General features: G+C 36.6%; 1 protein-coding gene across 1 annotated transcript in view; it reads left to right on the plus strand.

The window, feature by feature from the left end:
- Positions 1 to 25,327, plus strand: part of LOC145691956 (uncharacterized) — a 233,440-nt gene that overhangs the window by 153,354 nt on the left and 54,759 nt on the right. The window lies entirely within an intron of this gene.

Below are 25,327 nucleotides of genomic sequence, written 5' to 3' on the forward strand. Positions count from 1 at the left end.
CTCTAATGGGAACACGATTTTTTCTTTTCTTGAGACCTAATCTATGATCTAATGCTTCGCTTACAAAATTCGATTGAGACGCTGCATCTAATAACACTCTGCATTGTTGAAAATGACCTTCAATGTATCTTACATTAACTAACGCTGTTGCTAATAAGATTTGCTGACCATAATTAATCTTAAGTGAGCAATAAGAGTCCTGTGGTTGAACTTTAACCTGATTCTGTTCCTTAACTTTAGGCACGTTAGTAGTATTGTTATTTGTTTTGATTTAACTTGCTTTGTTGATAGTCTCCTGAGTAGTATCTTCATGCAACAGTGTATTATGCTTAAAATTACATTTCTTACAAGTACCTGATTTGCTTACCTTTACTTGATGTTTATTACCTAAGCAATTAAAACATAATTTATTTTGGTTTACGAGCCCCTTTCTTTGATTAATGTTAGCACTCAGAAATTCTGGACAGCGAAGCAGTATGCATTTCTTTGCTACGGCAAATCTTACACGCATTCGGTAACACAGTAACAAACGAACTCACTTGACTGTTATCTCTTTTTTTTTCGTTTTGGAATCTACACTTTTGTTGTCATATCAATATTCAGATTGAGTAGGACGGATGTTTTCTAACATTTGACAACGACCTTCTAAAAATGAAAATAATTCCGTCAACGATGGAAAAGAGTCACTACTTTGCTCAGCTTCCCTTTCCTTTTGCTTGCCGAATCAAGTTTTCCAACTAAACCTTGTTCGGCGTAAGCTCTAAACTACGATAAACAAAGCCACGTGCAACTAAATCTCGCTGATTTGCTGTTGTCCTACCGACGCTTGTACTCCTCCGCAAAATAGTTCATGTGATTGGATTATCACTTTTACTATGAAGATCCATATAAAACTGCTATATTATTATAAATGCCAAAAATATAATACGGATTATCTAATAATGCTGCAATCGAGTGTGACTAATGAAACAATAGAAATAAATACTAAACATGCGCAGTAATTATGGGGCCAATTCAACTGTGGACGCGTGTTCTGCTTTTAAAGTCTGAAAGATGGCTGGCATGAATCTCGGTTCAGCGAGTGTTGTGGTGAAACACTAAGAAGGTAAACCTTTACTCACTAAGCAACAATTGTTTACCAGCGAAATTCAAATATTTTTTAAAATCTTTTTCTTTCTTTTATGCTGCTGTAAGTATCTGGACAATATGGAACAGTATCGCCAAAATGCATGTGTATAATTTGCTCCTCCCCATAGGGAGTGGGAGTGATACATCACTTGCGAATCGGATTTGTGACAAGCGGAAGGATACAAATATTTTGTTTATCGGAGTTTAGAGCTTACGCTGAACAAGGAATAAATTTTGTGTTAGTAGTACGTCATGCAAAGGTTTGTCCAAATTCAATGCTTCAAGGGCTTGAAAATTACTACGTGCGATATTTACAACTTGCCTAATGTCTTTAGCGTTTTCTTTCGTTACTGGCTTGATATTAAGCAACCCTTGTACATATGTCGAAGCTATTAACCGTTTGTTTTCGTAACGTTCAACAAGAAGCTTCCATTCAATTTCGTAATTTACTCCTACTGTTGGCAGATTTGCTATCAATGTAAACGCTTCTCCCTTGAGCCAGGTTCGCAAATATTGAAATTTACAAATTGTACTTAATGACTCGTTATTGTGAATCAGTGAAATGAAAATGTCCTTAAAAGGCGGTTACTCCTCGTAATTTTCACAACATTAACGTAAAAAAAATTTAGGCAACTGTACTGAATTCTTAGAATTTGTAGCTTTGTTATTTGCTGACTGAATTCGCTTTTTGTTCAAAACTATCAATAAATTCTTGTAACTTAACCTTTGAATCATAATACAGTTCCTCGAATGAAATTCTGTGTGTTTCTTGTTCACCGGTCTCATCCTAGAGCTCTATTTCTGACTGTAATTCATCAAACTTGACGAACATCCCTTCAAGTGCAACTAGCCTCGTTCTCGATTCCTATATACTAGGCTTTATTTCATTCTTTAGTTTTTTAAAGAAATGTCTGTATTCTTGTTGCCTGACCTTTGACCGAAGCACGTTTCTTAATTAATTGACCCAACTGCACTTCTGCCATTGTTTCAGTGTTTTTTTCAACTACTCAAACTGCTGACAATATATTTTACTTTTCACTTCTCACTAGGGAAGTAAGTACATGACATGGTAGGCGTGGATCTGCATGTGTTTCGTTGGAAAGGTCACACCGAGTATACTTCACATGTGAAATATCTCGCTTGAATGAGGCCTGTAGGGGGCGTGGCGGCCATTTAAAGAGCAGAACAAGGCTCACTCCGAAACACCAAAAAACATGGATAAAATAAGAAACTATGACGTAATTGTTTTGAGACGTGGTGTATATAGGTTTGAAAGGTAGCTGAATACGAATCGGACATCAAATGTTTACAAATCAAAATGGCGGACACAAATTACAAAGAAACATGCAATGAATCTGAAATCAGGTATATGGAGATATTCAACGTCGCTGTGTATGAATCGGATGTTAAAAGTGTAAAATTCAACATGGCGGACAAGACGTAAAACACTACTGGAACTGAAAACAGGTAGGTAGAGGTTTTCGTGGTCGCGGTATACGAATTCAATATTTTCCGTTTTCCGTTTTTCTGGAAAATGTGGCCATCCCTAGTTCTGTTCTACCTATGACAGCAACACCCACACAAACACACACGAGAACAAAGAATGCAAAGTCACGTTTCTCCTTCTGATATCCGGTGGACGAAGGACCAAAAAATGTTTATCTATAAAGGGGTGATATGTTTATATACTGTACTTATAAATTACACATACAGTATCACATCCACAGCTAATGAATTGTATGATTAAAACCCCTTTTTTTACTGAGTCACCCAGATATCATGGAGGAAGATAAATAAGACTTAACGAATATTTTAAATGCTACTTGCTTCAATTCTTATTCAAAAGTACATGCGTTAATATAATAAATATGACATGCTTTGTTCATATGTTAATATAATGATATAATACTTAAATATTAGTACAATGTCTTTCTTGCTATCTTAACTTGTTTCTGCTTCCACATGGTTGCTTGCTAAACGATCACACACCTTTGTCTCCGATCACACTAAACTTAGTAGCTCTGAAACACTGTTAAGAATATGTAAATCTTGTATATTAATTAACATGAGTGTTTTTCTAAAAACTATGTATACATATGCCTTTCTAAAACTATGAATGAATGCTTTGTCTAGTTGAACTTCACGGCACATTGTCGAATGCACAGGCACAATTTGGGAGGACTCTGGACGCAATGTTGGCAGTCAATGCAAAAACAATTCACTAAAACACCAAAAAATCACTGAAAGAGTCACAAAAGAAATCACTGAAACCACTAAACTATATCTATGCAAAAAATTAAACTATGAATAAAAATAATGCATATATGCAAACATATTGAAATATATTGAATCCCAGACAAAAAATTTTGTACTGTTTAAAGCACTTGAGATATACCACGTAATCAGAGGAGGTATTCCCCTCTCGTTTTCTTCCGTTTATACGCCTATGACTCCTACCATCCTAAGAATAATCGCTAAACTATCTTATGTATAAGAAAAATACAACGAACTTTGAGTAAACGAAATTTCTGTACATTTTGTCAATATTCGAGATGAAGTGGGGGTTTTCGAGACAGAGTTTGGTCTCGTGTCGGTATCGTCTCGAATTACATGTGTCTGTCTCGATAAATTTAGTCTCGATCTCGTTTTGATTTATAAAATGCCGTCAAACACTCGGTCTCGTCTCGAAATTTCGAGATGCGACTGATACGATACCGAGATTTGTGTCGGTTTCAGTGCCCTCCCTATTGCAGAACGATGAAATAGTTTTATCACTCCAGTGAACACTGTCGATAGATCCATACGGAAATATACGTTGTGAACAACAAACGTTTTCTACTCTCAGAAGAATGCGTATTTAAAAGATTTGGTCTAATACAGATTTCAACAAGGTAAACAGATTTGTTTACTTGAAGACCAAGAACGTTATAATTTCCTAAACTAAGCATTTTAAAGTAGGATGTATTTTTATGTAGATACTCACAGTTTCTCTTTGAAATATTCCGGACAAACGATAGTACCCATTAAACATTTGGACAGGTTAAACTTACAGTGGTGCAAGTCACATATTATTCCTTCTCCAAACTCAAAATGTACACAGCAAAACTGCGATGTATAAACAAATGTTAAAACAATTCCCTGAGGACAGTTTTATCATAGGACAGTTTTACTTTTTTAAAAAGGTAGGTGAAACTACAAGGCACATTTCAAAAGAAAGGGCCGATATTTTATTATAACCGACTGGCAATAGTAATCGGATCACGCTTACGCAGTAACATCGCTTGGTCCATTGGCTATCAAACAACCATAGTTTCGGCAGTCATCTGTTTGTTTTCGTGTGTGCTGGATGTTGTTAAAATGGCTGCGCGCATACACAACCCCGCCAGGTGCGAGGTCCGCTCTGTGATTAGATTGCTTCATGTCAAAGGACAAAGAGCTACTGAAATTCATAGAGAATTGTGTGCAGTGTACGGCGACAGTGTAATAAGTGAAGGAAAGGTACGGCAATGGTGTCGTGCATTCAAAAAAGGCCATACAAATATCCACGACGAAGAGAAGAGTGGAAGACCAAGCATTCAGACTGACGACTTACAGCGAGTGAATGAAAAAGTTAAAGAAAATCGTCGCTTCACCATTACCGCTCTACACATCGAATTTCCAGAGATTTCACCAACAACATTGTTTGGAATTGTTACAGAAACATTAGGATATCAGAAATTGTGTGCCAGATGTGTCCCCAAAATGTTGACAGACGTCCACAAACAGAACCGACTGACTGCAGCATGTGCATTTCTGGATCGCTACGACAGAGAGGGTGATGGAGTTTTTACCCACATTGTTACAGGTGACGAAACCAAGTGACTATCATCTCTTTCTGCTCCTAAAAAAGTGCCTTTCATCTCAACGATTTGAAGAACCTGATGAATTGAGAACGGCAGTGTTGAAGTGGCTGAACTCCAAGCGGCGAACTTCTATGCAGAGGGTATAAAAAACTTGTGCTACGGTACAGAAAGTGCTTGGAAAATAATGGTGACTATGTTGAAAAATAAAGTGGATATGTACTTGCTTTTACCCAATAAAACAATATTGCTAAACTTACTTACCTGTTTCCAATTAACACGTTCGCTGCTGAGATCGCCCATTAACGTCCAGTACTGAATTTGGCATATGCGCCGGACATCTCTCGGCGCTTGTCCCTGCAGCTGATTCACTTTCCCGCCAATACCTGGCGCTGGCGGGAAAGTGAATCAGCTGCAGGGACAAGCGCCGAGAGGCGCCCGGCGCATATGCCAAATTCAGTAATGGACGCCGATGGGCGTCCTCAGCAGCAAACGTGTTAAATATCGGCCCTTTCTTTTGAAATGAGCCTCTTAGCTACCTCAAAGACAGCTACCCCTCCTTTCAAGAAGACAGTTAAAAGGAGAGTAGGAAAGAGAAAAATAGTGGTTGGTAAGTGAAGGCTATATAATTACTTATTTAGTAGTTCATTGTGTAGGCCATTAGGTTATAACCATATGAACTATAAAGGAGCATTTACATAAGATATATTGACACAGCACAAAAATATATATACTTTAACAATAGAAATTAACCTCTGCACTGAGAAAAATCCATTATCCGGACAGCGGTATATTGTACAAATACAAGGATTCGTTATGTTTACTAAGGAAATCTGTACGGAGCGTACTTTATCCATATACTACATAGGTACTGCCTTTTACCCGCTTAGATATTACATCATGTCTCTGCAGGATGTCTGATATCTAACAATCTTCTGTATTTTACATACGTATACGTATGTTAAATACTTCAGCTATACGTTATATACGTCCATCTGTGTGTAAGATCCAGACCGCCTATAGACACTCTTTCTTTCGCCATGGCTGACGTCATTGAACTACCGTCTTTTGCTTGCGAAACGAGGTTGTTTACAAACGGAACAGAAGAGAGGAAGGAAACCTGGGAAGCCTGGGTAAGTACAATAGTTAACTATTACTTTAGTTAAATATTCCCATTAATTATATATTCTTTTAGTGTAACTTGCTTTAATATAGTACTAAGTAAGTAATGTAGTTTATGACTACAATTCTTACTATTGTAACTCGTAAATGATTGAGGAGAATGGAATGGGTGAATCTGAATTTTGAAAAAACTTTGAATATTAATGTTTTGAAACATATTATGTTTCAAGGTAGCAAAATGAATGTTATGTGTTTATTCATTCCATTTTATATGTGACGATTTATTACTTGGTGCAGATTTACTACAGGACTGCTTAACATAATTGCTAATAAACCGTTTTCAGCGCGGAAATTTCCTTGTGTAGTGAAGATTTAGGATTTAGATTTCTGGGCTTTCGGCATCAATGGCCTTGTTACCCCATATGAGGGATGACTTTCCTCGGCGAGTACACTATCCGGGGAAAGGAAGGGAAGAAAGGATTGGGGAAGGAAGAAAACGGCCTGGGACCTATATGTTAGGTACCACTCCGGCATTTGCCTGCTGTGAATGAGGAAAACCCAAGAAAACCTCATTCAGGATGGCTGGACTTAAAATCTTTTGATACTTTTTCGACCGAGTTCTCCCCCGGGATCGAACCCGGAACCGTTCGCACCGAAGGCGAGAGCGCTAGCGACTACCCTACGCGGGGCCACTTGTGTAGTCTAGAAAACTCATTTTTACTAGGATATTTGCAATTTTTTTTTTTTTTTTTTTTTTTTTGCTTTTAGTTTAACGCCCCATGATTGTACATCAATGTAAGAGAGAAGGTGACAATGAGATACATGATAATGGTGGAATCAAGAAAATGTAAGGAAACTGGAAAGTCTTAAGAATAACCACACCTACAGTGTTCACCAAAAGGCTATTTGTCGGGAGCAGGAATCGAACCAGGGACCTAACGCGTCAGAGGTAAGCGCTCTACTACAAAGCTTTCTTTTGTTTAAAGAACTTGTTTACATTGAAATATATATATTTTACGAAGATACTAACATATTTTACAGCCTCACTGAAATTAAAAAAAAAAAAGTAGTCAGGGAGAGTTTACTTGTCAGATTTTTATTTTTTAATTTAATTTATTTTTATTTTTATTTATTTTTGCTTTGTTATGTTCCCTAGTTAATTAATGTTTGGGTTACTGAAAATTAAAACCTTTTTAGTATTATTGTTATGTCATCACTTTGGAACCAAAAAAGTTAGATTTTTTTTCTTGTGTTTTCATATAGGAAGTTGGTAAGTTTGTGCCTTAGCATTGGTTTGGTTTCTAGAACGTAATTGAAGGTCATGTTGAGTTGAGTCTTGGCGGGTTTAGAGTTCGTGAAGTGTCAGGCACTGCTTGTGCCCCTGTCTTCTGTCTGTGATGTTTCCTGGCTTTGGGCTGTGAGGTATTTATGTTGAGGAGTACCAACGCAGGCCGCGTGATATACAGGTAGCTTCAACAGCTACGAGTGCCAGATGTTCATCTTTCGTTACGGCGTGACTAATGCAGTATAGTACTAGGTTCAAATTCTATGGGTGGTAAAAATGGTCGTGGTGTGCTAAGAAATACAACGTAATTGTTATTAGTTTATTAGTGTTTCTTCATAGTATAGTTTCACTATTTCTAGAAGGAATTAAGTATTAACGAAGTAATAAATAAGCAAAAGCACACTTTGATTGGCGTTAACTATTTCTCATACTCCATTGAGAATGTTTTGATCCTCAGTTGCGCAAACATCCAGTGTGCGTTTTTTTGTTTGCTTACACTGCCTTATAGATGAGCTCCCTCGTGGCTAAGTGGTTAGTGAACACGCCTTTGGCGTGGGACACCCGGGTTCGATTCCCGGCCGGGGGCCGCGGTGGCTCAGTGGTAGAAGGTTCACCTCTGGTGCTTGGGGTCCCGGGTTCGATCCCAGCCCCGCCAAGTGAACCTTGTGGTGGACAAACACCGTGTGCGTGGGTTTTCTCGGGGTTCTCCCGTTTCCTCCCACTTTCTTCATTCCACTATTTAATTCATTACTCATCACCGTCTCCATTAGCCTAACCATCATAACCGTAGGACATAAAACTCAAAGATTTCATTTCATTTTTTCGATTCCCGGCCGGAGCTTATGTGGTTCGGATTCCACGTTAATCTGTAGGTCCACGTCTCATACAGCCTTGCTGCTGAAAGGAACGTTAAAATCAAATCAGCACTGTTTTACAGATGCAATTGTTCGATTCCGAGTTCGAATGAAGCTTTTTACGGGCAGGGGGCGACTTTTATATATACAATCCAAGGATTTTAGTTATTAGTCAGTGATGCAATATATAGAGCTATATATATTACAAAATTGAAAGTGACTATGTTTGTGACTCTTAATCTCTTAAGAGCTGCGGTGGCTCAGTGGTAGAGCGTTCACCTCCGGTACTTGGGGTCCCGGGTTCGATCCCAGCCCCCGTCAAATGAACTTTGTGATGGACAAACACCTTGTGCGTGGGTTTCCTCGGGGTTCTCCCGTTTCCTTCCACTTTCTTCATTCCACCTTTCATTCATTGCTTATCATCAGCGTCTCCTTTAGCCTAACCGGCATAACTGTGGGACGTAAAACTCAAAGGTTTCATTTCATTTTTTCTTAATCTCTTTGGAATCTTGTACTTAGGTTCACAGCGGAAGCGACGAAATAACTCGACTCATCCATTGTAGCTCTCTTCGCAACCAGTTTCCAAAATGTTGGCAATAAGTTTGCGAAACGGGATATGACGACTCCAATTTTGGGTGAAAAGTCGCTATAAAAATAATAGAGAAATTCATTGTCTATAAGCATTGTTTTAAAGTTGTAGATGTAAACTAAACAATATGTTCTACTCACTGGCGCAAATCCGTGGGGGGGGGGGGATGACGGATACATGTCCCCTCCAATCTTGGAACTGAGGGGGACTTCTCCCCAATAATCCGATTTGAAATGTGTTTTTTGGGAGAAATTTGATTATTTTTGTCCGATTGCTACAAAGGAACGTGAGATAAAATAGATGTCCCCCAGATAAGCCTCAAATCTGCAGCCTCCCAACGCTGAAAACAACTCTGATCCTCCACAACATTGTTTTTCAACTTCATAAGTATTTTGGACATCGTCAAAAAAAAAGTATGGTAACGGTCTTACCCCCCCCCCCTCCCAATGTTGAAGACAGATTTGCGCCGCTGGTTCTACTCACATCTTTGTAAATAGGGCGCAACCAATCCTTTAATTCAGGGATCATTTTTTTGTAAAAGAAAAAGTGCAGAATAATTAAAAGACCCCAAAGGACAAATATAACAAACATCTTCTTCGCCTTTATTCACGCAATCTATAGCTAATCTTGTTGCTATCGGTAATGATGTATTACGTGTGTTTCTCAACGGAAACTCTGCGAACTAAAGGACATCAAGTTTGTAGTTGTTCTTCGTTAGAGGGCAAGGGTAACATAACAATGCAGGATTGTGGGGCAGTGAGTATGCTGTATTTCCAAACTCTTCATCAGTTGCGCTGATTAAAACAAACAAACAGAAAAAAAGAACGTAAAAACTGTTTTGAACTAATAATGCTTCTCTACAGATGAACATTTTGTTTGGAGCAGAAAGTCGCTAAATGTGTAAGTAGGTAAATCGTCATTTAAAAATCACCCAAAAAAGTCTCCAATCGGAAAAAAATATTTTTTGTCGCTATCGTAGGGCGACCATACGTCCCGTTTTGACCGGGACAGTCCCGTTTTAGTGGCGTGTCCCGGCCGTCCCGTCAGTAGATGGAAAAAGTAGTATTCGTCCCGTTCTATGTAAATGAAAGAAGTAAATAACAAACCCAGTATCTTTACTCCTTTTAAAAGTATTAATAATTAATAATAACAAAGAGGCAAAAATTGAACTGAAATTCCCTATATTAAACATACTCTATAGTTCGCAGTACTGCTCGAAAGGCAGCAGAGGTTTTAGCAGTTGGTTGTGTGTTGAACAAATTTCAACGTGTCTTTCCTTTTTCATAAGTACCCGTTCTGTAACAAAGAGAGAGAGGAGGAAATCTGATATCAAGGCACTGATAAGAACAAAGGTAGATCTAAAAGTCTAGGGTTGCAAGAACCTGTCCCGTTTTTAACTGAAAATTTTATGGTCAACCTACGCTATCGTTGAGGTCGAATTCCCCTTATTTAGCGACTTTACCCAAAATTGGCAACATTGACCCCCACCGAACAACCAGGGTTGAATTCAGGGGGTAGCCCGGGGGGAATCTCGCCCCGAAGAAAATTCATTCCCCCCCGGAGAAACTCCCAAAATTTCAGTCACAAAATGTAGAAATTACTTCACCCAATTATTTGCTTTTCTGTCCGTGTACGTGCAGACGAAATCCGATCTCTCAATATACATATAAATGACGCAGACCCATTCTATATAAATGTTAACATGTAACATCTAAGATAGAATACCAAATAGTGAATAAAACTTGTATTTCTTAACGCTATGACTGAGTTTGGCAGAACATGAAATTGTTAACTGTTGAAGAAAGGTTTGTATTTTAGTAGGTACTATACTCTCGCCCTATATTATATATTAGTAGGTAGCACTAGCACAGGTTGAGATACGAAAGGAAAGATAGGGAAGATCTTTCGATCATTCCATATAATCTCTCATGTCAGCAGACTTCAGTTCTTGAAAATATACAGTTCCTACATTATTTGAAATAGGGCGCCTAAATCCCATTTCTCGCATCGGAAGTAACAGACGTAAATGTGTTTTACGATTGTTAAAGTAAACACATCTTTCTTTAATTAAAAATAATTCAGTTAAAGGGTGAGATTCAGTGGGCGTCATTTAGAGGGATCAGGGAGGAACAGTTATCCCTCCTTGATTAGAGACTTATATAGAATTTATCAATATGATAATAGTATATAAGTGAAAGATTGCTATTGAAGGTGGCCAAGATCCTGCTCAGTGCCGTTCCATGGGGGAGGGGCAAGCGGGGCGACGGCCCCGGGCGCCGAAGTAAGGGGTGAAAAATTCGGGAGGGAAAAAGAAAAAAGAAGGAAAGAAAAACAGAGGAATGAAATACATGTGGACATATATAAAATGAAAGGAAAAAAGTAATGAAAAGTGCTCAAAATCAAGGAAAAGCAGGGTTTACTTTTTAAAATTTTCCCACCTTTGGCGGCTGGTCTGTCGACCTCACTCATATATACGGGGATGCCGTCGTATACTCTCGCGCCAAGCGCTGATTTTCCACGACACGGCACTAATCCTACTGAAGATTTCGTCAACTAAACTATTGATGTATATGCAGTGAAGAAACCAAGGCTAATATGTTTGATTTAGAATCAGAAGTGTGAGAAAGAATGATAACTTTTTATTAAGATATTCCTAAGTATGTTTGTTTTAGGAGAAAAAATATTTCAGTTAATTTAAATCTTTTTAAAAATTTTTACATTAGTAACAAACAGTAATTACTGAATATAGGAAATAATAAAAATAGTTACTGTAAATAGCAGTTAAAGTTTAGTCTAAACTATTTTTGCCAGTCTTTATTTAATGTTTTAGATGAAATCAAACGATTGTTTTCTTAAAATTATAATCTCATTGAATATTTATCAGCAATTAGTCTCAATATTAGGTAAGATGTGTATGTGAATGGAATTGTTAAATATGCTGCTTTCTTGAAAAAAATACAGAAAAATAACCCTCCCCCGAGCAGTTGACATTCCCCCCCGGGTGTAAATGTCTGAATTCAACACTGCGAACAACACCCCGTTATCTTTAGCCTAGCCAGCATAATAGTGGGACGTAAAACTTAAAGATTTCATTTCGAACAACACTCCCAGAAACCTATTGTTATACCATTCCCAAAACACCCTTTTGTACAGTTCTCCCTATTCGAAAAAAAAATTGTAAATAGCAGTGTTCATATATAAATATGGAACTCAATTTCCCTGAATTTTCCAGGTTTTCCAGGTATTAATTTTTCAATTTCCAGGTCTAGTGGAAGAAACTAATAGTACGAGAACACATAAATTTTAAGAATACTATATTTATATATTTGAGAATGGCCACCCTTCTCCCCAATGAACGATTGCAATTAAATATTGAGTCACAAGAAAATAAATAATTAAAATAAATAAAATTTAAGTTGAAAAATATGAAGTTGAGAAACCTACTAAGGGAATTATATAATACTTTTGTTCCATACTTGAATACATTCAAAATATACAAAAATATTGGCTTGGGGAAGAAAAAAGGGCCCGCGAGATTTTAACTGATTCTTATAGTACTCGACAACAGAAATAAATTACTGAAAGAATTTTCAAAATCGGCGCAGGTAAACATGCAGAAAATCGCATTTTCATGTACCGGTTCAAAATGGGGAAGAAAAGACGACCGCGAGATTTTAATTGATTCTTGTAGTACTCGTCGAGAGAAATCGATTAGTGAAGGAATTTTCAAAATCGGCGCAGGCAAACATAGAGAAAATCTCATTTTCATTTTCCGGTTCAAAGTGGGGAAGAAAAAAGGGCCGCAAGATTTTAACTGATTCTTGTAATACTCGACGAGAGAAATCGATTAGTGAAGGAATTTTCAAAATCGGCGCAGGCAAACATGGAGAAAATGGCATTTTCATGTACCCGTTCAAAATGGGGAAGGAAAAAGGTTCCGCGAGATTTTAACTGATTCTTGTAGTACTCGTCGAGAGAAATCGATTAGTGAAGGAATTTTCAAAATCGGCGCAGGCAAACATAGAGAAAATCTCATTTTCATTTTCCGGTTCAAAGTGGGGAAGAAAAAAGGGCCGCAAGATTTTAACTGATTCTTGTAATACTCGACGAGAGAAATCGACTAGTGAAGGAATTGTCAAAATCGGCGCAGGCAAGCATGAAGAAAATGGCATTTTCATGTATCAGTTCAAAATGGGGAAGAAAAAAGGGCCCGCGAGATTTTAACTGTTTCTTGTAGTACTCGACGAGAGAAATCGATTAGTGAAGGAATTTTCAAAATCGGCGCAGGCAAACATGGAGAAAATGGCATTTTCATGTACCGGTTCAAAATGGGGAAGGAAAAAGGTTCCGCGAGTTTGAACCGCTACGATGTATGTTCACGAATGTCCCCGTCTTCTCAAATTTAGTTAATTACTGTGACACTGAAACATGTGACACAGAGTCACATTGTGGATGACTGCAATCGGCAACCACTGCACATATACTCCTCCCGCCCCACAGTTTGATTATTTCGATCCATTCCTCACGTGCTAACGGCATGGTTCAACATCTGCAAGAAAGAGGTAAATGTAACGTTCAATTGGCAATAGCTTTTCACCAAATTAAGCTGCATGAAATCTGATTGCATATTTGACATACTGAGAAAATTCTAGTCCGTGGCCATATGTATCACATATCCCATCAATTCATAAAAATTTTGAACACAAAATTACGGTCGCCCGTGTGACGTACTCCCAAAAGGCCTAATGTGTATCACCCACCTCACATTCAATGAAACCACATCCGTGTAGAATTTAGAAAGGAACTTCTTATGATGTATACAGGATGTCTCAAACGTTCCCTGACATAGGATAACTCTGTTATTATCAGAGTTACAACAAAATGTAAGAGGAAAAACATCTCGAAATATGACGTTTTCAATCTAAAGTGAACACTTTTTAAAAAAAATCGGACGAGATGTTTGTGCTGTATACTCTTTATGCACCCAATTTTAAATGAAAATGCAACGTTGTCATTTACCTGGACCCACAACATAAGTGAATGAAGTTACTGTTTGAAACGGGGGCTGGCCATCGACATGTTAGCGTAAAAGACAGTAACTTCACTCACTTACGTTGTGGGTCCAGGTAAATGGCAATGTTGCATTTTCATTTCACATTGGACGCATAGCGAGTGTACAGCGCAAACGGGTCATCCGATTTTAAAAATTCCTTCACTTTAGAATGAAAACATTATATTTGGAGACGCTTTCCAAAGTAGTATAATTTAGTTTGTTTAAATTTACAATTTAATACAAGTAGATTCGGATTTATATGCGTAGGATTTTGTATGCATCTAACTAATGAATTCTTTATTTTCATGCTTAACTTAGTGACTTGGCTTTGGACTGCAACTGATTATTGTAACCCATTATTGCTTGAGAAGAAACAAGATATCCGAATCTTCATTTGGAGAAATCAAACGTCTATTGGAAAGCTGGGGATTACAATCATTAATTTCTACATTTCAAGGTGCGTAAATTATATATTCTGTGTTTGTTGTTAAATTACTATTACTATTATTGAGTTTAGAATCAATCAAGCACTTCATGATATTTTATGGGGATCAAGATGGGTGCCGGATAGATAAGTATTTGAGCGTCAGGCTCTTATTTCTTTTCAATTTAATATTTAATCAATGATTATTTTTCTCCCTCATTATTCCACCAAATCGTATTCCAAGATCATATATCCATTTTTGATCGATATATCCATATTTTTGATCTCTTTCATATTTCTATATTTTCGATTTTTGATATTGTTTATATTTCGATATTGCTGTATTTTTCGATATTTCGAACAAGTTTCGATAGTTTGTCAATATCGATTATCTATATCTAAATTCGGATATCCCAAAGCCCTATCGAACCCCCTCCGAAATGAAGTTTTTGGCTATGGACCTGATTAGGGATGCGCACGAGACAAGACGGGACAGAATTTTTGGTACGAAATTCGAGACGAGATAGAGCTCTTCCAATAGAAACGGATCCAGTTTTCGAGACGAGACATAACTTTCGCGGCACCTTTTCGAGAGGAGACAATCTCAAATCTTTTCTCTTGCGCATCCCTACACTTGATCATGAGGTATCAAAAAAAAAAAAAAAAAGAAAAAGAAAAGTTAATGAGAAATACCGGTAACATGTAAATACAATATAGGTAGCTAAAACATTTTTGTTTTCATTCTTCAGTAATGCATTATTATTAATCTCAGGGGGGCGCGGTGGCTCAGTGGTAGAGTGTTAACCTCCGGTGTTTGGGGTCCCTGGTTCGATCCCAACTCGCGCCGTGTGGACTTTGTAGTGGACAAACACCGTGCTCGTGGGTTTTCTCGGGGTTCTCCCGTTTCCTCCCACTTTCTTCATTCCACCATTTCACTCATTTCTCATTATCTCCGTCTCCTGTAGCCTAACCGGCATAATCGTGGGACGTTAAACTTAAAGATTTCATTTTTTATTAATCTCTGTATTTTATAGTGTATTCTCAAGCTTAAGGTGATGTATAATTAAATTTTGAATTCAGTTAACTTATTTTGTTTCTCAGATTGTTTTTAAAATGTATGTACAAACGTTTATTTTCATTCTTGAGAGTTTAAAGTGACGTATAGTTATTAAACATAGTATTTAATATTGTACTCTTAACGTGGAAGTGATATACAGTTAACTTTTGAATTCAGTTAACATTTTTCTCTCTGAAATTGCTTTAAAAAGTATGTAAAAACGTTTTTATTTTATTTCTTGAGTGCTAAAAGTGATGCAAAGTTATTAAGCTTACTACTTTATATTGTATTCTTAACCCTAAACTGATACACAGTGCGTTTTTGAATAAATTATGTCAAGTTATTTGAGTGACGAACACTGGTAGAAAATCCTGACTACTACTGGAACATTTTGATTTTAAGGTGACGACTACTGGTGCAAGGATTTTAAAATATTGTTTTTCCTCCAACGGCTACTCCTTTTTTAATTCTAACTACATGGTCATTATAGGAAGGATCAGTGAGTCTTTCCAACTATGGTACAGCTCCGACAGATTCACGATGCTCAGAGAAGAGACAAAATAGTATGTTTTCAACCTTAAAGTGAGAACCACTGCCGTTTTTACCCTGCTATGCAAAAGTAAGTGAGTACTCCAATGGAGTTCCAATGCGGTACTTAATTTCTGCGTTTTAGATATATGGAAATACATGTCTCTAAAATGTAAAGAACTGATTTTTTTTTTTTTTTTACTGAAAACTGCAACTCGGTAAGCCTTATGGATACCGAGGTATGGGAAAATAAACTATAGGTATGTGGGGCTTGCATACTTGACGCTACAATTCGGAAATTGAATTAAAATATGACTAACGGCTATCAAGATGTTGTCAAATAAAGGGAGGACCAACACAGTTAAGGGGTTTTCGTGTTAGATGCTAAAATTTCCGAAATCGGTCATGGAAAGTTAATAAACACCAGTAGCAATTTCATCTTAAAGTAATTAGATATCTTCATGGGGTGTTAGAACATCATGGAGTCTACCAAAATTAAATTTTAAAAGCTTTTGAAAATATAATCTGACATTTGTAAACAGTATTTGAAATATGTATTTACCCAAAACTTCCAGCTAGTACATCTAACATCTGGAGAAACACTGTGAAATAAAAGCTTGAAATTTCGGAAACAATTATTGGTCGCAACAAAATTAAATAAGATGGTACTTCTATGGGTTAAATCAGTACCTCAGTACAATTTCGATCGAAAGATTAGTTCAGTCCTAGGTTTTCTTCAGGCAATTCCAAGGGTTCATCGAGCTGTGCAAAAGAATGAAAATTCGCTGTCAATATCTAAGATAGTAAATAAGATATAAGGAATTATATATTTTATGACGTGAAAATAGAGATCTTTATGGATTTGTACTTTTGGGTCTTTCCTATAAGAAAAAAATTCAGAAAACTACTGTATATACCTTAATAGACAATTCAGTGGGCGGGGACACAGTAGCTTAGTGGTAGGGTATTTAACTAATCTTTTTTTTTTTTTTTTGCAGAAACTATTGGAGTATTCACTTAACCCATAGAAATACGATCATACTTAACTCCCTATTTAATTTTAAAATTAAATAAAAGGAAATATTTCAGTGTAGCGACCCACGATTATGCATTTTAGTCTCAGGGAGATTATGATTAAAGCAAGTGAATGTTGTTGACAGAATTGATGGAATGCAAAGGTGGGAGGAGAGTACCCCGAGAAAACCCACGAATACGATGTCCACTACAAACTGACTTGGCCGTGGATCGAACCAAGAACCCAATACACCAGAGGTAAGCACTCTACCACTAAGCCACTGTGCCCCCGCCCATTTAATTGTCTATTAAGGTATATACGGTTGTTTTCTGAAATTTCTTCTTCTTACAGCAAATACTCAAAAGTACAAATCCATGTGGGTCTCTATTTTTACGACGTCATAAAATACATAATTCCTTATATCTCGCTTGCTATATTAGATATTGACAAAAAATGTTCACTTTATTTCAGAGCCCGATGAACGCTTGGAATTGTCCAAAGAAAATTTAGAGCTGAATTAATCTTTCGATCGAAATTGTACTGACGAGTCTGAGGTTCTCACTTAACCCATATAAGTACCATCTTATTTAACTTTTGTTAGGATCAATAATTGTTTTCTGAAATTTCAAGATCTAATACGCTTTTATTGTATGGTGTCTCTCTAGCTGCTAGATGTACTAGCTGGAACTTTTAGGTAAATACATATTTCTAATACTCTTTACAAATGTCAAAATATATTTTACAAAACTTTTAAAATTTAATCTTGGTAGACCCCATGATGTTCTTAAACTCCATGGAAATACCTAATTATTTTAAGATGAAATTGCTACTGATGCTTATTAACTTTACATGACCGGTTTCGGAAATTTTACCACCTAACACGAAAACCCCATAACTATATGGATCCTCCCTTTATTTGACAATATCTTGATAGTCATATTTTAATTAATTTTCTAAATTGTACTGTCTAATATGCAAGCTCCACGTACCTATGGTGTCGCTTTTTATTTCACCATATTTCGGTAACTGTTAGGCGTACCGACTTGCGGTTTCGGTAAACACACACCTCTAACGTTCTTTAAAACGTTATTAAGACATATTTTAGAATATTTAGAAATGAGAGTTCTGGGAATATCATGGTACCCGAAAACCCCCATCAGGGCGTGTGTGTAGTGTATTTAATTGAAACTACTTTTGAGGTTGTTGTAAGCCCTCGTAATTACGTTTCCGAAACTGCACCATCTAGTACGCAAACTCCACAGTTCTGTAGTGTCGCTCTTTATTTTCCCATATCTCGATATCCATAAGGCTTACCGAGTTGAGGTTTTCGGTAAACAGATGTCAGTTCCTTACATTTTAGAGACACATATTTTCATATATCTAAAAAATACAGACATTAGGTACCCCATGGTAGCCCGAACACCATTGAGGTACCCACTTACTTTTGAATGGTAATACATTTTGAGTTGTTGTTCAGCATCAATAAACACTTCATAGTTTTTCTACGTGCAACCCAAAAGTCCATACCTGACCGAACAGATTTTGTCCATTTAATCTCAAAAATGTTAAGATACTTTGTATTGTTAAGTACAACCAAATTAAGCACACTGAATATAACATTTTAAATATTTTCTGATTTTTGTTGCAGGTATTTCGTGCATCAAACCAGGATTCTGCTTGAAAGACAGTCAAAAGAAGCAGTGTAGGTTGTGGCTAAAAGTACGCCCTTTCTGAAGACAGACTCAGTTGTACTTACATTATTTTGTACGAATATATAACCCTAATAAAGATACTGTACTACAAATTATTTCTTTCTTCCATAAATTATAATAAAATATTATCTCTGTTTAAAGAAAATGATTGTTAATGTTAAGTCATTTTAATTCTTTTTCTCTGTAATAAGAACATTATCCCTAGCAATATTTTTTATCTTTGTGCTATTGCGATTGGATGAAGTAAAATTCTATACGAAGCACTATTATTTCAGACATGCATTAATAACTAATGTATTGTTCTGTATGTAAGACAATGTGTATGCTGAACATGTCTAGCGAAGGTGTTGTTTTAATACAGAATCTATAACTCAGCTTTTCAGTAGTCAACTTTATTGGGAATCCGAAGAACGAAGTTAAAAAAAAAAAAAAAAAATGTTGGACTTACCAGCGTGTGTGTGTTCGAATTCTGGACTAATCCAAATTATCCAGAGAAATCATTATATATTTCTTTGTTGCTATTTCAGATGTATCCTTTATCCAAGTCGTATGAAACGGAGACTTCATACATCGCTATACTTTGTATGAACTATGTTCCGTATTTACTTAATCACTTTGTAACTTTCTCTAGTGTTGACAAGGCCGCAGGTGTCAATCGAATAGTTTAGTGTTTCACTCATGTCACCTTGTGACTAAGGTACGTCCTGTCGGTATATATATGGTACTGGGTTCAATTAGCGATAAAATACATTTTTAGCGTTAAACAAATGCAAAAATCTATACGAAATGAGATACCGTGATCTCTGACTTACGGATAACACCAAGCAACTAATGGTACTGAGTGTGATTGAGTTTACTAATTACTATTTGGCCAAAATCAGTGTTCCTTTATCTATAGTTCTTTTCGTGCTTTGAATTGCAAAGTTTGAAATAACCGTTTTAAATTATTGTGTATATATATCTTCCGAGTAATTCTGAGAATCATTGCTCTTTCTTTAAGCAATGTATGAGACTGTTAAATTGCTCTTTCCTTAAAATGTTGCACTAAGAAGGATGCTTCCAGGAAAGTCCAAATTTGCAGAATGTCTATAGCAGGGAAGAATAAATATGTTTAGTCGATGGCTGCACAACGCCTCCGCTGTCACCACGTTGTCACACAGCGAATACAGCGAACGTTTAAGAGTATTCTGCACTTACTATTAGGTATCGGCCTGGGAACTTTGGCGCATCTACCCAGTCTCCTTCTTGGTGTTTCATTTTTAATGGCGAGTACTGAGTAGGAATAATATTGTAAGCGAATGCGTTTCCGGCTGACACCACACTTTTAATTATTGCGACATTTAAAAAAAAAAAAAAAAACCTGTTAATTAAAATGTACAGAGAAGTTATTTCTGGAAAATTCTATTCAGGCCTCTTGTGGTAACAACTGCACTTTAGTAGAAGATACTATTAAGGAAAAGAATGAGGTAAAATAATCTTTATATCGTACAAGCAATGGATGATAACAGCTTAATAAATGATTGTACGTAAATCTTGTTTGAGTTTGAATATAGGATTGTATAAGGCTGTGCATTTTGCATTATTATTGAGGTGCTGCAACTAACTAACTGCAAACCATATGATAAATTCTTACAGTAATATATCACATATTGATTTACTCTGTATGGAAACGAAAATAGTTTAATATATGGTTAACCTCCTTTGTGCCAGGGGCGGATCCAGAGGGGGGCGATCGGGGCGATCGCCCCCCCCCCCACAAGAGGAAACTTTCTTATTTTATATATAAATAAACCCATCCATAACAAGTTTGGAGCTCTTAAAAGTAGCAGTATTACCGCCGACCGCCCCCCCCCAGAAGTCCGTCCTGGATCCGCCCCTGCTTTGTGCCCATAATTTTAAAATTAACGCTTGTGTCACTTTTCAGCACTTGACTTTGCAGTAGCTTTCCAACGAATTAGCAGGAAGCCCAAACTTATAGGACACCCTGCAGGTAAATACATTTCTTTGGACAGTTTCACTGCTCCAAACTAAGATTTGAAAAGTGTAGTATTGTTAATTTTATTATTATTGGCACAAAGGAGATCAACCATATTTTAAGCTATTTTTGTTTTCATACAGAGTAAAACAATATTTGACAACATTACAGTAAGAATGTATCATGCACTTTGCAGTATGTTGCAGCACTTTAATAATGGTGCACTATACGTACACTCTAGATCCTGCATATGTCCGATCCATACATTACAAGAAGGCAATACGTATTCGATACAGGTAAAATCTGTATATTTCATATGGACAACCTATTAGCTATATACATCCAATCTATACATTACATATGGCCAACCTGTACGCGACATACGTATAATCTATATGCTGCATGCAGACAGTCTGTAAGCTACATATATGCACTCTGTATGGTGCATACGGATATTCTGTATGCTGTATCTGGACAAGCTGTGTGCGACATAAGGAAAATCTGTATAATACATACGTACAATACGTATACTGTATCTAGTCGTACGTATGGGGCACAAGTACAATATAGATGCTGTCTCGGGGTTGAACGCAAGAAACATACGTACAGAACGTATATTGCATACTTCTTGAAATCATGCTCCGTCCTGATAGTCAGTGTATGTCGTCATTATTAACCCACATGCTACATACGACCCTGACGTCACAAAGCTAGATATTACCTCCGTATATACTTGTTACTGCAGATAACGTCACACGAATGACGTCATTGCACTTGTGCAGACAGTACGTATAATACATACTTTTTCAGCTATACGTTTGCTGCAGGATGTTATATACGGTTGTACGTTAAGTCCAGAAACTACAGGAATTACGAATGTAACCTACGTTTTTAAGTATGCCACCTACATTTTTTTTCTCAGTGTGGGAATCCTCGGATGGGCCAGCGCACTTAAGTCAGGGAACATGAAAAAGGTGAAAACGCCTATTTCTGGATTTGTTTAGAAGAATTTACCATAATCAATGATGCTAGATAGATGCTTTCAACACAGAGCGCGTAAAATTCGCTCATGAAACTTTTCTTTAAATCAACAGAGAGGGAATTTCAATTATCGGGAAATGCTAACATTTCATTTGTGGTTCCCATTCCTGCAGTTTGTACTTCTTTTGCAATCCAGAATAAGATGATGACTTTTCTATCCTTGAAACATTTGCTTTTTGACTATCGGAAAATTGAATGCTTGGGATATTTCTTTGTCGCGAGTGTTTCCATATTTGATTCTAGGGGTCACACATAAAGACATAGGTCCCGTTCTCAGCCATGATTAGCTGGGTTAGGACCTAAATAGTAAATGAAGTCAAATTGAACACTTATTATTACTGTTTGCACTCTAAGTTCTTCTCCATTAAAAAACGATATATATATATATATATATATATATATATATATATATATATATATATATATATATATATAGATAGATAGATAGATAGATAGATAGATAGATAGATAGATAGATAGATATTGATATATCAGGTGTTTGTTCACCAACCACCTCTGAGAGATTCATAAAATATCGGATCGAAGTAGAGTAAGGAAAATGTACATTATTTTTAGTTAACGATTCCACTAATGTACTATTGACTATTTTGCAGGGGCGGAACAATGGTGACCCCACAAAGAAACTTGAAAATTCTGGGATATTTTACTAAAAGCTTAATGAGGAAATAAAGAGCTACCAAGTGCAATATTTCAACGAATATAAATCGTAGTGTATTGTTCAAGCTAGACGAACATTGTTAGAACTCGAAAGAAGGAGATACGCGCATATTTTATTAGTTTTTTTTGTCTAAGTACAGAATGAATTCTCAGAGGAACTTGAGCTAAACGGAACTCTAACGTCTCATGGTTATGCATTTTAGGTTAATGAAAACAGGTAATTAATAAAAGCTAACAATTATAAAATCATATTTTGGAAAACACTGTGGAAATTCACGGACACGATGTTGTCTACACAAACATTCATGGTCTGGGTTCGAACCCGAAACTCGTAGCACAAGACGTTTGTCCTCTATCACAGAGTTACCCTGCCCCACTTAGGTTGTTTGGATTGATGATTAACCGTTCCATTCAGCAGGAAGCCTATATAAGAGGTTGAACTACAACTTAACGTGAAATACCAATCACACAAGTTCCCACCGGGAATTGTACCCGGGTCTTCCGCACCAAAGCCTGTATACTAAGCCACGAGTGATCTGTGTGCTCTGTTTCGAAAAAAAAAAAGAAAAAGAAAGAAAAACTTTGTCCCTGATAGACGTATGGGTCGTCGTAAAGGTAGTTTTAACACATGTAATGACTTATTATTAGTTGTGTGGAAGAATGGGGTCGTACGGGATCAAGCAAAAGGAGTTCGTAGTGTTCAAAAGGATGAAAACTACTGTAAGAAAATGCAGGTTAAATGAATAATGTAAACACATCACGTAGTATCGATTTACGATTGTTAATCATTATTACTTGCATCATGGATAACGAAGTAGTTATTTAGGCATTTTTCGAAAGCTGTAAGATCAGCAGAGTCGAAGTAAATAAGCTTACAGCTAGATGATAAAAATATGTTGCAGTGGTAGGATATTGTGTCAAGAAATTGAACATACATATATTCCTTTCACTCTACGTCTATCAATTTTGTTCTCGGGTTATGGCCATCCACACAACGGTAAAAGTTGCGGTGTCATTTTAACAAAATAAGGATAAAGGTGAATACCTTGCATTGCATTGCTTACCCAATCCCTGGACATGAACGCAATTGAATATCTGTGCTTCATTTTAGAGACAAATTCAGTGCAAATTTTCGCTTCCATCCTCTCTCACATAAATGAACGACACTGCTCTGGGGAATGGTATAACATATTCAATTGGCTACCCCCATGACTCTATTCCATGTCGCATCAGAGCTGTTCTCAGGGTGATAGATGATCCAACAGAACATTAATCTGGTAAGTTGCACTGATTTCAGGTGTTTCTATTAAACCGTTAAGTATATGTATATGGAGACAAAAGAGAACAGGAGATGTACAAGTGGAACACAATTCCATCTTCGAGTGTTAAAGTTTAAAATTCCGATAGTGGAGTAAAGATCGAACCCTTAACATCATGTTTGACTTTTCCACCCCTGTGCATGAATGCAAGTTCTTCGAGCTGGTTCATTGCTTGAATGACTTTGCTGACATGGGGGGATTTTAAAATACTTTAAGTTACTTTCCAGGCCCCGTCGGTAAAAAAAGTTTCAACAATTTCATGTTATATTCAATTCTAGTTTACTCTGCAAAAGATTCAATATCAGAAGAGCTAGGCTGAAAAATGGAAGGAGAAGAGAGAAAATCCCATCTCAAAAGATCACGAAAGCCTATCTTATATTTAAATGACATATCGAAGCGGTCGTTTGAGAACAAATTGAACCTTTTGGAAAATCTGTGTGCATTTGGAATAGTACACAAAGATTTTGTTTCTTATGCTATTCGAACAATATTATTACCTGCTTCGAACCTAGGCTCTGAAATATATTTCTTAGAGTACAATGGTGTGATGACAGTTAGAAGCAAAAATCTCTCAAAACAAAATGTAAAAGCATTAGCAGGTTTGTCCTTCGAGAATTGAAGACGGGAAAGAAACTACATGTTCAGTACGAAACATATAAGAATCTGTACATCTGAAGCAAATAATTTAGCGTTTCTTGGGGCTTAATGGGGTAAGGAGGGTTGAAAAAGTGTAACTTGTGCTTATTAATGTTTCTTTGTGCAGTTGTAAGTTATGGAGGAAAAATAATTTTCTATATGTTAGGGAACTGTACAAAATATTAAATTATATTCAGAGTAAGTAAAAGGTTTAAAGTGTCCTCACAGAACTCAACATTTCCTCATTTTCCTCAGAACTCTTGTCCAATTCTTGATAAAGTTTGTGTCCATTGGTTAGACACCTGAATTGATGCTCAGTTAAAGTCAGTCTACATGTATCTATTCTAGAAAATAAGAGCCACGTAAAATGATTTCTTCGCTAAAATTAACACTGGATTCGGGTAAAAAATAAAACCGAATTTAAGGGCAAAATAAAACGAAAAGTTTGTAGTGTAATCTGTCTGCAACATTTGCTTACGTCACTACTTGTATATTGTTGATAGGTAGGCCTATTAGAGTAATGTTTAATTTTACAAAACTATCAACGTAACAATTTGCTGGAAATCAGTGAAAACTCTATGTGAAATTACTCAAATATTAGGGACAATATATAAAAATATGGAAGTAGGATGAATTTAAATCAATAGGAAATTAACACTGGTTATGGATAAGGGCTTACAGTGAATTTTAGTTGAGGGGGCGCGATGGCTCAATGGTAGAGCGTTCACCTCCGGTGCTTGGGGTCCCTGGTTCGATCCCAGCTCGCGCTGTGTGGACTTTGTGGTGAACAAACACCGTGCTCGTGGGTTTCCTCGAGGTTTTCTTGTTTCCTCCCACTTTCATTTCACTCATCTCTCATCATCACCGTCTCCTTTAGCCTAACCGGCATAACCGTTGGACGTAAAACTTAAAGATTTGAATTTTAGTTGAAATTTTCTTGGATTACCACAATCATAGTAGTTCAGTGGCGAACAATATATATATATATATATATATATATATATATATATATATATATATATATATATATATATATATATATATATATATATATATATATATATATACTAGC

This window comes from Thermobia domestica, chromosome 8 (assembly GCF_964235325.1).
Source record: "Thermobia domestica chromosome 8, izTheDome1.hap1.1, whole genome shotgun sequence".
In the NCBI taxonomy this organism is placed as follows: domain Eukaryota; kingdom Metazoa; phylum Arthropoda; class Insecta; order Zygentoma; family Lepismatidae; genus Thermobia; species Thermobia domestica.